This window comes from Haliotis asinina, chromosome 14 (assembly GCF_037392515.1).
Source record: "Haliotis asinina isolate JCU_RB_2024 chromosome 14, JCU_Hal_asi_v2, whole genome shotgun sequence".
Taxonomy (NCBI): domain Eukaryota; kingdom Metazoa; phylum Mollusca; class Gastropoda; order Lepetellida; family Haliotidae; genus Haliotis; species Haliotis asinina.
The window spans coordinates 52,594,030-52,611,554 of record NC_090293.1 but is presented as its reverse complement, the minus strand read 5'-3'; the positions used below and the strand labels follow the sequence as shown (position 1 = coordinate 52,611,554).

At 40.8% G+C, this 17,525-nt stretch overlaps 1 protein-coding gene across 9 annotated transcripts in view; it reads right to left on the bottom strand.

The window, feature by feature from the left end:
- The window catches only part of LOC137262192 (rho GTPase-activating protein 190-like), a 70,828-nt gene extending 67,224 nt beyond the window's left edge, over positions 1-3,604 (bottom strand). For all 9 annotated transcript variants that reach the window (XM_067799976.1, XM_067799977.1, XM_067799980.1 and 6 more), the window contains exon 1: positions 3,541-3,604. The gene's annotated coding sequence lies outside the window, so the exon portion shown is untranslated. The remainder of the gene's footprint in view (positions 1-3,540) is intronic.
- Positions 3,605-17,525: the final 13,921 nt, after the last annotated feature.

Sequence of the window (17,525 nt, the reverse complement as noted above, 5' to 3'; positions counted from 1 at the left end):
ATCTCATTTCTTGGGACATCTGTAGATCGAGTACATATTAAGATCCTATTCCAAGCACCAAACATGAACAAACATAGTTGTTGTATAAGAGTTCAAGTTAAATCAGGGTACTTTACCACCAAAATCAAATATAAGAAAATACCTTCATATACAGCTATTCCCAATATTGTTACCACCAGCAAATACTTCACACGTCCCTAGCAAGTGATGAGTAACATAACATGTGTCCTTAAGCTTGAAGCAAATGTCTCCCCCCAACTGCCTCCCACAACAATGAAGTCTTGTGATGGAGAAGCATCTCACACTTGCATGTGGCGACCATGCTTACTAAAACAATGAACACCGACAAAAAACTCACCCAAAAATGTCAGACATGTTCTGTGGGCTGAGGCGCTCTTCCCTGATTAGGTAAAATAGAAAATAAGCAGTCACTGGTCCACTTCCTACTCACTGCTACAAAATGACACAGTATCACCAGTCCTCTATTAACGCTGTAATGATACACCTTTGTCATAACAAGTAACCTTGGACAATATGATATGAGGAAAATATTGGATGCAGACGGTTGTTTAATTTATCCTTGTGGCTTTAGGGTCCCAACCCACAACATATTCATAATGTTACGATCTATTCTAACTATGTACTTGAACATAGGGTTATGACTGGCATTTTGTTACGAAGGTTTTGGGGAATGGGCCCTGGATCAGTCAGCAGTTCCTTATTTTACTGTGTGCATATACAAGTGGTCTCATTTATTCCATAAAAAATGTACTAATGGTTTCTTTGTCAAAACTACATTTATGAATATTAATATTTAATTAAATATTCAGTGACGCAGAAACATTTACAACTATACTGATTACTTGATGGTGTAGATGACATCATGGCTGTAGCTCTTCACCTGCTCATCATAGCACCATGAAACATGCATGCATTTGTGTATAATATATTGGCACAGTTTATACTTAAGGTAGGGTAACCTACAGAATAACTATAACGTTTGTGTACCAACATATATATTCTGTATGATATAACACTCTTATTTCAATCCAGTGACACCAAAATAATCTGCAGTGTCTTCAGTTAAACCCTTTTGTCAAGACATCATGCCATAACCCTCAAGAAGAAGACAGTTACTGAGCACCAAACTCTCTAGTCACAGAGAACAATGGTTCTAACTCAGTGACAGTAATGTAATCTTTGTAAATATGTATGTTAGCACCTTTGTTGACAGAGAAAAACACAAATCAATTATCATGACATAACAAAGGTGAAAGGTTAATAATTTCACACTTTCATAACTTATTAATATCAAATGATCACGGCAAACAACTGTGCATAGTAATACATGACTTGACAAGTACGAAGTGTATCAACATTTTGACATCTATTCAGTTTTCAAAATGTGGACAATATGTATTGATTCAAGGTACACAAACATGACGCAGTGGGGAATCATTTCATCCATCCCGCATTCCCATCTTGTCCAAAGACCGACGACAGAACAACTTATTTCAGGATGTCTTCTTACTTCTTGAATTAAGTGAGTTTTACTAGAAACAGACTTTGTAACCATGAGGGAGATTGAATCCAGATCCTTGGAAAGAGGAGACCATGTTTTGACCACTGTGTCACCCTTGCCCTTTCCATGCTGATACTTTATGATACATATTATGCCCATACATAAACATTTTTTTAAAAATGATGCCTGCAGAAAATTGCCTTGACTTGCTTAATGTAAATGGATAATCAAAAACATGAATATTGCCAATACATTGGATTCAAAGATTAAATGAATGCATTAAGACAAATGGCATACATCCAAGCTATGCTAATTCGGATATTGATGATGATTCCTGTTACAAACATGTTAACTTTTTGCAGAGTCGGCATAAACAAAATTCAGCCATCATTGGCACTTCATGTTTCAAAATCACTGAAAATACATCCACTCAAACACAGATCTACCAAAGAAAACTTTACCACTGTGAAGAAAAACACAGTAAAGCACACATTATTTGAGGCAATAGCAACATAAACATAACACTCTGCCAATGAAACAGAGGAAACGGCAACTTTACATCTCTAAAACTGTAGCTTGAAAACACCCCAAAGCCTGCAACTTTGATTTTGCTCGTGCACACATGGAATAGGAAGTTTCGACTGCAAGTTGTCATTTTCCAGTTTGAACAAAAGTTACTTTCTGTTCATAAGCATGTTGAAGTATTTCTGTTGTGTTATTTGGCAGCTACCATCATCAAGCCTGTGTGCACACTAGTTTATTTTACATTCCATTTGTATAAAATGATTGACAGTAATTATTTCCACATATTCAACACATTTCGAGGCGATGCATGGTTGCTCTGAAATTTGATAGAGGCATGGAGTTTAATGTGCATGCGCAGTAGAAGTCAAAGTTCGCTTATGTAAATATGTAACAGTTTCATAGTCTTTCGTTGCTGTTTTACTATTACTATTTCAGTAGTGAGGTAATATGTTTATGTTGCTATTTCCACAGTGAATGTGGGCTTTTCTACATTTTTCCGTACAGTGGAAACGATTTCTTTGGTAGCCACCAACATCAACAAAGTAACATGATTATGGCCAAGAAGTCCAGGGGGCAAATATTCAATATTTACAGCAAAACATTTTTAAAATATTACATAACACCATCTGCCTATTATTATAAATCTTGCAATATATTATGGTACACAAATTTAATGTAAAAAAACCCATCAAATTTGCAAAGGTACAATAGTACTAAGATTTCCTGTATTTTTCATGCTGAAATGAGGACATGTGCACCCTTCATCAAGTACCTTGATTCAAGACCAATAACCATTACATGGAGAAATGAAAACAGCTGTCTACACGTGTGTTACTGCATTATCACGCTATAATTGGTAACCCTCCTTACTAATACATGCCAATGTATAGTATATTCCCAACATAAGTCATCCATTGTCTACGATTGATGATTGCAAAGCATCAACACAGATTCAGACCAACAGCCCATCAGATACACCACAAATTGATAATCTCTCACGTCTGTAATGGTCGTAGTGCAAATTCCCTCGTAAATGATTGGTAACAAAAAGATGTTTATTTTTTCTGAGACCCGAATGTAAGATGCCATCGGTGCAACGACGTTAATCAACAGGCTGGCAGCGAAATCTCAGAATGGCAACCGATTACGCTCGTATTAAGGCGCCCCGTTGTCAAAATCAGTCAGTGAGGCTATTTCGACCGTGGCGACGATCACAAAGGTGTAGAAAGACTATCCACGAGTGGAGAAACACCAAGGTATCTGTAATATTGTTCTTCAGGATTCGTATCATGACATAAGATCGTTTCAGCTCAGAAAACCAAATTATAAAGCATGGTGATGTTCTACGTTTTGTGCCACCGTAGTCAAACTACAGACAATATTCCAACATTGAATATGTATATCAAATACTAATTCCGATATTTTTTCGACAATCGATTCATTATGCAGCACAGTAATCACACATGTTGAAAAATAAACCTATAGTATCTTACCTCAAATTTTCTCGCCATGTTGAATGTCGATCAGAATGCTAAATTAGGAAGTCAGGAGCCAGTCATTTTGGTTTCGTATCTGATTCCAGACGAAAACGTTCGATATTTCTCTATAATGAATGAGTTTCATATGTCTAAACACCCGCGAATCGTTGTGAAACGCACTGTTACCTATTTTCCACACAACTTGTCGCGGTCATATACTTTCCATCTACCATGCATAAGGAGCGGTCAATGCCCGTTTAGCTCCGTTTGATTGAAGATGGAGGGGTCATGTCAGGGACGGTTACCTCCCCTGTTCCGTACGGGTCAATGCAAAGTTGAACCAAAATTGATTTTTATTACAAATTATCTGCCAGAGATCTAGTCCCAAACAGCAATGTTTAGACGTACATTTTGCGTGTTTCGTTTTATATTTACATGTTACTATGGAAAATATTGAATGTTTTAATTTTCCGAAACATAGTAACAACGTCTCAGAGTTTATATTTGCAGGTTTTTCCACGTTACATTGTTACATTTTGCATTTTAGTTTTGTTGAAAATAACATACTCAAGTGTGATAAAGTTAAACGTTTTACCTGCACATTTTGCACATATAGTATGTTCTGTAGGTTAGTCGAAAAGAGAGAGAGAGAAAGAGAGATGGGGAGAGAGAGAGAGAAAACAAATACAATTTATCATTAGCTCACTCTCAGACAATGTGCAGGTCAAACCCACAGTATATATTTGTAGTTATTGCCATTATTTCAAGTTAATTTGATAACGTTTTGTTGAAAATCAAATCCCCCAAACAGGTAAACTTGTTTTATCTGATTGCACATATATTATGTACTGCAGGTTAGGCGAAAAGAGAAAAAAACAAGTACAATTTATCATCATTTCACAATGACAACTATAAAATCCCACTCGCAGATGTATAGATCAAAATAGTTAAAACAAGACAGTACAAAGCCAATCGAAAAAACACATTATCATATATATTTAATCAATTAATAAGTAGAACGCGTTTGCTCAAACTCTTAATAAAGTGGTGCATCTCAATGGTTATAAAAGACATGTCAGTAAAACCTAAAGGTCAAGACCAGGGACGACTGTCTACTCAACAAGAAAGTCACTCATTCATACACCTTTCTGAAGTGTCATCTCTCCATGCTCCAATCAGCTCGACCGTTCGTTCGTTCATTCATCCTTCACCCATTCACGATTCCCTGCATGCGCCCTATCCCATTCATGTTTTGACTTTGATTCAGTATGTCCCGAAGAGAATGCGCCGTTTCTGTTATTGAGACCAAGGCCAAATGCTAGAAATGTGCCTATCGCCTGTGATCTCTCCGCGGCAGTAGAAGTGTGATCCAGTAATAAGTATGACACCTCCCACACTCCACACTCTTGTCGCTGTGGAACTAAGAGCAGAATGTATCAGGTTAAAAGACAAAACAAAACAAAACAAAAACAAAAACGAACAAACAAGCCAAAAAAAAAAGAGTTTTACTCCACGGCTTGACCCACACTGTCCAAAATTCCATTGACCAACTGCATGAATGAGGGATGACGAACCATGGTCAATATTCAGGATTTGCATTATGGGAGATGGTTTCAGGGTGCCGTTTTACAAAACGCCCTCAGCCCTATGCCCTATGATTATTTTCACTCTATGTTAAGATGTAGGAGTTATTGTCACCTTAGCGCTATTTTAAGATTGCTCTGTACAAGGGCAGCCAAGTTATATGATACTGTTTATTCCGCTGGGTACCCATTCTCTGCTGAGTGAGCCAAGTCTGTTTTGAACAACCCACTTGCCCAAGGTGGGACCACACAGTCCCGAAACTGAGGAATCAAGTAGCTAAATAAGAATGAAGATTTTTATGGATATCAACTTCTTTATGAGAGAACACAACGTTTCGGATTTAATGCTTACTCCTTCATCAGGTGATTGAGGATCGTTTCAATCACCTGATGAAGGAGTAAGCATTAACTCCGAAACGTTGTGTTCTCTCATAAAGAAGTTGATATCCATAAAAATCTTCATTCTTATGTATTTTCACTTCTAAATGACATTCAAAGACTCAAGTAGCTAAACATGGTCATCCATTCTAGGGTTCATGGTGACCACTGCTGCTTCACCTCAACTGATTAGTGACCAGGAGCTTTTTTCACGTAGCAACCATTACTAAGGTTAACTTTACTTCCCATCTTTAACATCTCATTAAGAGTACCCTAGTGACTTAACGATCGGCTTACAGTGCTTTGTGAAAGGGTATACTGTGTGACCAAATGACAGATATAATGATCTAGAGCAGACCTTAATAGCATTGTAAATAATTTCACATTTTGGTTTATAGATACAGTTGGAACATGTTTGTATAAAAAGGTTATGCATCTCATTGCTCTATGGAAGGTTATTAAGTGAGTGAATTTCGGATAAATATTACAGTAATATCAATACAGGGGACATCACACATTTCACCCATGTGGAGAATCAAACCCGGGTCTTCAGCGTTACAAACGAACGCTTCAACTACTCGGTACACCCCACCACCCATACGGCGTCTATTCACCCAAGAGTGTTTTTTTACTCCTTTCGGTTAAGCATTTGCTCGTTACCCCGAAGTCTCGGGTTCGATTCCTATCAGTGTACATTATGTAAAGCACATTTCTGGTGTCCCTCGATGTCACACTGCTGAGAATATAAAAGCGGCGTAAAACAATACACCTTCACCAGTGTTGAAACAAACACACCCATAAGGCGTGACATCATCTTTGTCTCGCTTTAAAATAAAATACACATTGAAATGGATTTAAATCAAATAAAAATAAGACATGTAAAACAAAGAGATGTTTTAAACATTTTAGAATAATCCCAAACTGTCAGTTCTTACGCTAGTGCTAGGACATGTTAGGACAAACTCTTCCTCAAAACCCTGTTTCCGCCTTTTTAAAACCATGTCATAATCACATTTCAAAACAGATTTTGAAAGACACGGAATTACACAAAACAATGGACTACAGCATTTGGTTACATAAACACTCAGAAAACATTCACGACAGTTTCATATCATGTTTGAAGTTGTCATTTAGAGCGAAACACATCAGTTCAATAAAACGGACATTATACCCGAGCTCTCCAGTTTCATAGTGTGTTAATGCTTTTCTTGACGAAGATTTCGCAGGACCGACCTGACCCTTAGCAGACATAAGTACTGCTCGGCTGCAGATGATACGTGGATACAAATGGAGAATTTGTATTTGAAGCTCATGTTTGCAGAGTTTTGGTGACTGTGTTTGTCAATATATTTACCAGATTGTCGGCAGCTTAAATGAAGCACACAGGAGACGGAATAGTATGTTTCACAGTCACCGAACCACGTTATTTTCCCTGCTGCCAAGCCCTGTCTGCAATGCTAAAGCCTTAAATCAAGCAAGTCTAGATTTCCCAAGAATAACTCTTCCAACTCACCAACTCACTGGGCTCCTTTTCAATTTAAATGGGTTTATTTGTTACTATCAGAATTGTATACATGTACTCTGAGTTGTTAAGCGTTAGGCTAGCTGTTGTGTATATTGTCAGCTTGAAATCGTGAACTCACCTAAGCGTTAGTTTAAACGCCAGACAACATCGCCCAAACACGTTTTCCTTATAAGTCAAACAAGCACACAAAATGAAAGTATCTGACTAAAGCTAAAGCTAAAACCACATGTATGTGATTTTCCGATGTCTGCTCATTTGTGCGAGTAAAGTACTAGCAAATATATAGATACAGGCAGGGGGATTACAAAAAACGCAAGCACGTGGGGGCGTCTAGGGCAAACACACCAACATGTGATGAAACATGATTTCTTAGGCTGTTAAAACCATAGGATTTCATTTATTTTCCTTTGAACGTACCACGATTGACGGAGATCGGTCGCCATCGGGCAACTGCAGGCAGGCTTCTTGGTATACTGACACTCTGTCTCTGAATACATATACTTTTGATGATGACAAACCAGGCCTTTCAAATTTAAAAGGAGCCCCAGAGATTCAGAACCTGGGAAAATCTAGACTTGCCTTATTTAGAGCTTTAGCACTGCTTGTCAGGGCTTGGCAGTAGGGAAAATAATGTGGTTCAGGAACTGTGAGGCAGACTATAGCAACTTGGCGGTGGCCTTAGCCAGATTTTGATCCCATGTGGTCAAACATCGTTACAAGACTGCAGAATCGCTAGCAGGAGTCAACACCTGACCCGCTAAGATCCGGTCGACTAAGTGTTACAACTACAGCGCAGCACAGGTTCATACGGGTTCATCCACTACGTAAGAGACTCGCCGTCAGGACTGAGTTGGTATTCTGGTCAGTCGGCGAGGAACCGTCGACGCACCACAGGCATTCGCCCGATACCATCATTTCGAGGCGTCATTCCGACTGATCTGCACCGTCTGCTGCGACGTGAACGATTCAAGGACGCACAGTATGGCCGCAATATCGATGGGGACATGTTTTTCCGTACAGACGGAAGGTGTCGTGTTTACATGGCCCTCAAGGTCACCGTTTGACCAACGTCTGTGATCACGTCAGTGACATCCCCAGAGCCCCCAACGGTTGGGACACGCTCTGCGGGAAGAGCAGGTGAACGTTTCCCTGGCCATGATTCGTAATCTTTTGGAGGATATACAAAATATTGAGAACAAGTGACCTTCACAGCAACATTCCATTGTTTCATGTACACCATGATGAACCGCGGTAAACGGCAATGACCTGTGCCAAAATTCTGTGATCTGTTGATGATTGATAAAATGTATAAAATATACATCCTTCAAACACTTTTGCGTTTCTTTTTTGTTGAGTATATATTGGACGATCCTCAGTTGTAGGCTATTTGGATAAAAATATTGAATATTACCGCATTCTAGGACCCCTGCCACTTGTTGAGTAATCAACACCCAGTGTCATGCCAAGGTAGTCTCTTATGCACTCGGTGACTTAGTTGTCCACTGATCCCAACTGCGTAGATCGATGCTCATGGTGTTGATCACTGCATTGTCTGGTCCAGACTTGATCATTTACAAACCGCGGCCATATACCTGGAACACTCACTAATGTCCACGTATCCCAACTGCGTACATCGATGCTCATGATGTTGATCACTACATTGTCTGGTCCATTTTACAGACCGGGGTCATCTACCTGGAAGGTGTTGAGTGCGGCGTAAAACTAAACACACCCGCTCACTTACTCTTACAGACACCCTGACACAACGTTGGCTGGGTTGAAGAGCAGGGCTGCAAAATACAGGCTCGTCACTTCCTATTCAGGGCAATTTACACTTTACGCGCTGCAGTATTACACAGGGGCACATTTACTTTGATAGACTTCCTAATGTATCTGCGTTTGAGTGACAGAAAGTGTGTATGTTGGACGCGCGTCACTTGCAAGGGTAATTAACACCTTAAGTGTTGTCATTTTCCGAGTTGTCCCCGATATAACGCCGACTGGACACTCAGTACAAAGTAAGGTTATCTGTTCTGGAAGTAGGAAATGGCCTGTATCAGTTTTCTCAGAGGCCTGGTGAAACAGACGTTATTTTATGCAACACAGCATTTGACCGTCACGTTTAAATAAGCTGTAATTCTGTGGACTGCCAAACAAACATGGTTAAAACCGTAAACAAACCAAGCAAAACAGCAATCTGGACGCACGCCACAATGTTTTTAGTCTATCATACACTCTAAAATTGCAAGACAGTTTATAGTGTGGAAATTTCCCTGATAAGGTGAGGTTGGATAGCCTTGTGGGTAAAGCGGTCGCTCGTTAAACCCTAAATACCCGGGTTCAAGTCCCCTCGTCTGAAGCCCATTGTGTGTGCAACTGGCGCCAATTCACTCCCCGATACAATGCAGTAAACCTGGCAGCGTTAACTTTAACTTGTACTTAACCTTAACTTGTACTGAGTTACAGCACCATTCCTCTACTTGATGGAAGAAGTTGCTGGGGTAAGACTTAATAGTGGTCTTCATCAACCCGTGCCTGGAGGAAGAGGCAACGACACACGGGAACGCTGATTTAGTTGATGCATATCATTGTATCCTATCTGTGTGTAGATCGATGTTAATAAAGTCAATCACTGGAATATCTGATCCAGATTTGATTATTTAAAGACCCCGTCATGCAGCAGGAATAACGATGACTGCGGTATAGGAACGCAATAATGGCCATCTGTCAGGATCCCAGGCTGTGCGGCGGTGCAGAAGAAGCAAGAAGCAGTGATTGCGGTTTTGTATTACTGCCCCAATTCACCCGACCGTTCTCCCTCAAACTCTAACGAAACCTTCAAAGTCTTCTTTCGACGCCAGTTGCTGTTGAGTAGCCTATAGATGATGCGTTCGAAGGTCCGGGTTTGTATCCTTACGTTTGTACAATAAACGTATGCTTGTTTCTGGTCTTCTGTCGTGACATTTCTGGAATAATGCTGAAAGACAATACTCCCTCAACCATATCTTCTTTGGGATGAAGACCGACATATATATGATGTCTTTGTGCAGCTGGGACCGTTGATCAAGTGTGCGCCCGTCACGTCAATGGCCCGAGTTTGATTCCCAAGGTTGTAAGTATTAATGCATAACCAGAACGACGTAAAAGACTATATTCTCATGCACCCCAATCCTCTTGGGGGATGAAGATTGAGATAAAGATGAAGACGACTCTATAGGGCAGGAACCGAACCAAGTTTTTTTTATGTCAAGCAGGTTTATAATAAGAACTGATTTGATTCTGATTTGCTATGTGAGCCACTAACTTGTAAATGTACACCTGAATGTCAGGTGAACCCGTATCACGTGGTCATAGCTGATATATTGTGGTCATTTCATATTTTGTTTTTATTCTTCTGGGTCGAGACTTCGCTTGACCCTCCGGATCTGCCCGGGGCGGGCGTGGTGACCAGCAAACATCTTGTGTCCACCACTGCAATATAGGTCAGTGGGCGCTCTTGCCTCAGGAATAAGAGGTCACGCTAACGCTCCACGTGGGCACCACGCGAAAAGACGGTGATCGGGTGATGTGTTTGTGTTAATGTTGGAATACTTCAAAGAGCAACACTTTAATATACTCACTCACTCTCTCTGTACGTGTTGTTCCTGTCTGAAACATCAACATGGTTGTCAAAACAAAACTAGGCTGGGTGGATTAGACTGGTTCCACGGGAGGAAATTGTACGTGTCCTACTTGAAGGCATCGATAGAACCCCGAGTTCCAGAGGACTGGCTTTGCAACCCTAAGACCATTGACATAACCATCCATTGTCATTGTTTGAATCTCACAGTATAGGCTATTGGTTTACCTACCCCAGATAGCTGTTTGAATCTCACACCATTGGTTTGCCTGTCTCGGCTGTCATTCTCTGACCTATATAAACTGACTATATACAATGAGGATACTTGCAAGAAGGGTTGGAAAGTGGTTAAAACCTCGCAGATGTTTTCACCTTGCTTTACAAGAAAGACGTTGTAACGCTCCACGTGTAATATTGTGGAGTCTCACGCCGGACTCTGAACAACCAGAAATAGGAAAGAAGACGTGGGATGGCCAGCACATTTATCCAAGGTTTCTCTTGAGCGGAACCTTTGACAGACACACAACCTTTTACGGCGCTTCAGTCAGACCTCGCTTGTTCTGACCTCTTTCCTCTCTCAGATTCTTTGTGTAGGTGTGACATCACTATGGGCATATTCGTGGGTTTTATCAAAGAGTAAGATCTGAGTACAATACATTGTTCAGGGGCACTGACTTGCTGTGCTGTAACCTGAATGTTGCCCAATGTGGGGGCGGTTGGGTAGTCTAATGGTTAACGCTTCGTCACGCAAAACACCCTGGTTCAGTTCCAGATATGAGTACAATGTTTGAGGACAATTTCTCGTTTCGCCCTCCTTACTGTAATGTAGGATACAACGAGACTGTGAGTGTGAATTTAACACACAGCAAACTCAGCCATAAAATTCTCACCTCTAATGAATGAATCTTCAGGTCATGAGCAAGCCGATGACTCTTTCAGAAGTTCAAGGACAGCAACTAACAACGAAGGACCCCACACAACAAATTCAGTCAAACTCACCCAAGAGGAACCCATTCATAACGAATAAAGACAACTTTAAAGGTAAGTATCACCAAGGTGAAATTCACGCCTCTAGGTTACCAAACTGCATTGCATCATTTTGGTCCTTTGGAAAATTGATGACCTATTTCTTTGCCAAGGCTGCAATACACCGGTTTTCAGGTTAATTACTGCATTAGGTTCAACTTGGTTCGAACCAACGCCAACCAACAATTGCATCAAGATAAACATTTAAGAGGTCAATAAGCCAATGTGCGTAAATAGTGAGTGAGTGTAGTCGCACTCTGCAATATTCCAGCTATTTGGCGATGGTCTGTAAATAATCGAGTCAGTCTAATGGTCAACAACACGAGCATCGACCTATGCAATAATACTGGGATACGATGCGCGGGATGTAAAAGTTGCTGAGTTGAGTCTTTACGTCGTATTAAGATTAAAATAATTAAAATATGGTAAATAAATGACAGCAGACAGACAATACACAATATTATCACGATCTGTAATGCACATACATACAAACATTGCTTGGAAACCAAAGAAAAAACGTCCTTCTATAAATTGAGTGAGTGAAGATAAGGCTGACAGTGCGGATGAAAGCATATATTAATGTATATGCAATCTCCTTACATGAATATGCGTTTTAGAAATAGGAATCGTTTTTTTGGTAACACACAGACACATCATGTCAGGTGTTAGTGAAAGGTGTCAATATCAAAACGATCAATCTTTGGACACTCGACTGTGTGAGTATACCCACAATGAAACAATTTACATTCAACAAGCTCAATGAAACCCCAGAAAATCACCCATCGTATTGATTTGGTAAACGTATTTTACAATGTCCAATGATTTGGTAAACGTATCTTACAATGTCCAACCATATTATTATTACAATACAATTTGTCACTATACATTTTGTTATGAAATAATAAATACTATCACTATCGTATATCAGACGCTAAGAGTAGCCCAAAGGTGGTGACTGAAGCACCTGACCAATCACCTAATGTGTCAGGCTTTCCTCGTAAGTGGAACCATGATCACTCGGTCACAACTTCCAGGATATCACCCAGAAATCTTTCAATATCTCATCGTTCCACGCTCGCGTGAAGATCAGGGCTAGAAATGGTCTTCAGCAACCCGAGCTTGTCGTGAGGGGTTTAGGATCTGGTGGTCAGACTTGCTGGGTAACACGTGTCATCGTATCCCAGGTGCGTAGATCGATGCTCATGCTTTTGGTCACTGGATTGTCTGGTTCACACTCGATTAGTTATAGACGACCGTATCTAGAATATTGCAACAAACAAACAAACAAACAAACAAGCAAACCTGACGTTATCTATGTCCGTAGGTTGTTTATTTAGGTCGTTGGGGGTAATTTGTGCACACACTTCTTCCTGCAAATAAACATAAGGACAAATACATACTTTGGGGTAACATTGTTAAACAAGTGGAAATTATTGTGTTGTGTCGATTCTGATGGAGTGCCACCAGCTGATACGCTATTCGGGGTTGTCTGATCAAAACAGTGTCAGTTGGCTCAGTACATCACTTCGCAGGTTATGCACGTCAGGAGATAACATATTGGAGATACATCGGGCATTGTGTTACAGTTACTTTTGTTCATTGATCGACCCGTGAGGATCCGGGTCAGAATTATTGGTCTTCAGCAACTACGCATGCTTGTTGTCGTCACTGGGATGGTCAACGTTGCGCATGATGGGGATCACTGGATTGTCCCGACTCGAGAGCGGCGTTAAACACCAAACAAAACAAACAAATGTGTCCATTGTTCGTTGTATCCAAGTTTGTTCTTCTTATTCTTATCTAAAACACATTTTATCACACAAGAAAATTCGCGATAGTGTAAAACAGGATTAGTAAACGTAACAGTTCAGGTTTTAACATGGTGTAAGACGGGCATTTGAAGTGTTCTTGTGTTTATAATAACTGCGACCACACATTATGATTTATATCATTATATCATCATATCATATTTTCATTGTTATTTAACAACTGAACTATAACGCACTCATTGAAAAAAACGGATCAGCACGTATAAAGTTAATGTAAGTTTAAATCCACAAGATAATAATCCGATTCCAGCACTTTGGGCATTCCAGATTTTAAGCTCGCTTAAACACCACGTGGTCAATCGAATGTTCCAATTTCCGTGTTAATTCTTCTTTTGAATTGATTTTGAACCTTTTTTGAAAATAAAGCGTTAAAATATATTGGAGACTTGGACAAATGACACAGTAAAGTCCATGCTAGTGATCATATGTGTAACGCGGTTTGTTCCTATGAACAAACATATACTGACAGCAAAAGAAACGCAACTCTTTTTTGTCACGTTTTTAAATAGAGGACACAAACATGGACGCTTACTTTCATGAATTTTCATATTTTCGAAACTTGCGGTTTTTTGTTGTTCCGTATGCAGTACTGCAACTTCTAGCTTGTTTTCGTATTTAAAGTATGACGACAATCGCAGTCATTCTAGGAACGACTCTAGCAATTTGTCTAAACATGAAAACACGAAATCCAGCACTTAAAGCGAAAAGATTCGATTGAGATAATCGCTTATTTGCTATGCCTCCAAAGTAAATTCGTTGAGGAGGCCTTCTCAAGGAGACATTCTATCTGCACAAACTCTACTCCTGTTTTGTTGTGTGTTGGTATAGTCACAAGTCATTTGATAGATGCAAACATATAAACAAACGTGACTTATATTGAAGTTCCGAAGTTCCAGGTACCTTCCCATAATCCCCCGGATGGCCGCATGGAGGACAGCAGCTCGTGTGAATTTAACTTAGTTGTATATTTTGGTGTGTACGAAGTATATATTTGCAAAAATAATTATATGTTTGCATGCGTGCGGGGTATCTGGACAGATACATCATGTATGCAAGTGTTTGTGTGTAGGTAAATCCTAGATGGACATAATGCATGTGTTTATGTAAACATATGCACACATTGAAAACCCACAACGTCCGTAGTATCAATATGTTTCCATTACACATAACAAATGCCTTTATGAAAACTATCTGTATGGATAAACGGAACCGCAAGGAACAAGCAAGTGACAATTCGAAAATTAAAAGGAGCCGAGAAACTTTCTTCATTTTGAGAAACTGGAATTGTGGTTATTAGACTTTCGTCCGACAAGTGGACTTTTCACCGTCACGTCATATTCCAGTCAAATGACAACAAGATGGCCGCGCTTCTCGTGACCAGGGGCTAACAAAGGACGTCTGATCGGTCATCTGGAACGTTACCCGGCCGAATGTTAGCAATGTCTGGCCGTTCTGTTGGGCAGACGATCATGTGCAAGCCACTCTGCTTTTAACATGCTGCTTGACACGATAAGATGAAAGCTTTTAGGAGGGATGTGTCTACCTTGGAGTTGTCATTCGCGGTCGACCCGAACACTGACGGTGATTAGTCTGCTGGTGTTCTTGGCCTGTCGAATGGTAGGTCATGGCTGGCAAACAACATCTCGTGCAATAGCCCTCAGTGACATGCCAACATTACGTACACCAACAACATGCCGTCGTTGTGCAGTTGTCAGATGAGGAGCCCCTGTGTTTGCTTATCAGCAACGAAATCAATTGATTTCTAACCTATTAGAAAAGTTTACAGAATCCAGATGCTTATTTAATGGTACAGGTATTCCAGGTGATGCCCGCCGTGTATCAATGTAGCAATCAATGTATACGGATCACCCGAAGGGTAAATATAACCATACAAACACAATGATGATATAAATAGTAACAGGTGTTGTGATATGTCTTCCATGTGTATATAGGTGTCATTATGTAAATGGATATATAAATGAGTGCAAATGTTCGCGGATTTAAATGCAAATCAATCGACCGGGACCCCTCCCCCAAGCTGATCTTCAGCTGAAATCGCTTTCACCTGTTGCCATCCCTGATAAATGTGTTTTATTACAGCATATAATGCAGTGTCTTTCCACAACCTGGACACAAATTCTGTTGCACAATGTCTCCTCGGCCAAGGTACATCATCGTGATCTGTTTTGTTAAATGTTTCGCTGTTCATTCATGCGACATAACAAGTCCACCTAGCCCAATACCCCCGCCACCACGCTTTTAGGCCAAACCGCTCACACTTATCAATTCCTGACATGGAAAATACCCGCAGTTCGCACAGGCGTAACACACCCGATTCTCACGGGGAGACTCAAACCCCCATGGTTAAACATGTTCCTGTGTCTAACCTTCGAATCGCTTGACGCAATTTAACCTTTAAAACAGCAACAGGTCAACCCAGAAAGACAGACCCGGTTTAATATCAAATCTCCCAACCCCCACCCCCACAGAGTTTGTTCAAATGGTACTCTGTACGTTCACGTACGCAAGGTTCTACTAAAGAGGCTATTTGCCGAATTTGGTTCCTAAGTTAATTGTTTGTTGAGAAAGAGGGTGTTCAGGACTTATCAGTGTGCCGCTGACACTATTTCGCAATTCCGTGCGTGGATGGGTAGATGAAATGGACGAATGAATACTTCCTTTGTACTTGAACGCTATAGTCCAGTTCTATAGCGAATGTCTGTAGTGAGTGAGTGAGTGAACTGATAGCAATATACCAACAATATCACGGTGGGGATCACCAGAAATAGGCTTCACACATTGGACCCATGTGCGGAATCGAACCCGGGCCTTCAGCGTGACAAGCGGACGCTTAACAAGAAGGCTTCCCCTACCACAACCCACGGAGGTGTGTCAGGGAAGGACAGTCCAGATGGATGAATAGACTGGTGGATGAATATATATGTGGACGGTTCAATGCCCGGATGTCAGATTCACATGGTTGAATGAATTAATGAATGAACAGAAAGCGGGAGAATCAGATGCTAACAGAAGGCAGGCATGTGTGTCCTTCTGCACAGACGTGTGCTTCTCTTCAAGAAATGGAGGTGAGTTTCGAGCACTGAATATGCCACCATGTCACTTATTTCAACAAGGCATAAAATCAAAGCGGTCAACACGGTCAATATTTGCCTGCGGTAATTCGGACTTAAATGGACCTTCAGTCCAATGTTGATTTTATGTCCCCCGATTGACCCATGAGACGGACGGCACGACGTGCTGGCGAGTGGGGTGGTGCATTTCTACAACGAGGGTGCGGCGAACGTGGCTGCTATTCACCAGTCTTCTATACTCTGACTGGGAGACGTGACCAGTCATAATATGAACGGTGATGGATTTTTAATAACTGGTGTTTTATCACGTTTTCTCCTCCGCAGACTAGACAACTGTATTCCACGTGTGGGGCAACCTGGTTCTTGCTGTGCCGTGTGCCGACAACGGACTCAGCGTGCATCATAACCAATTATCGTTGGCAAGCATTTTCATTAACAGTTAGCAAATTGATTCTCGATCCAATCACAAATATTAGATAAAAGTAATTATCTTGTTAAGTGTGGCAGTATTTTTAAACAGCAGCAGGTCCGTTGATGGAAGGGCTGCTTCAGTGAACTCAACGCGCTGTGAATGAATTGGTTTTTACGCCTCTTGTGGGGTTATTCCAACAACTCCTGCCAGGGAATATATTAAAACAGGCTTCACACATTGAACCCTTATAGGCATTCGGACCCGAACTTCACCCGAGGCTGCTCTGCCGCCTCTACTACCTTGAAACACATAGGAAGACTACATGAAAGATTGGCCCGGCTGTAATTACTGATATGCGTATCTGGAATATTGCCATTCGATGGAGCGGCGTAAAATCTTATTCATTGTTACGTAACAGATCAGGTTACCATGCATATCGATGATGTTTAGGTTTGACGTTTACCTTCGGTTCGACTCCGTGGTGTCACAGCCCAGATCTGTGAGTGACATTAAGAACACATTTTGTGCATGGGTGC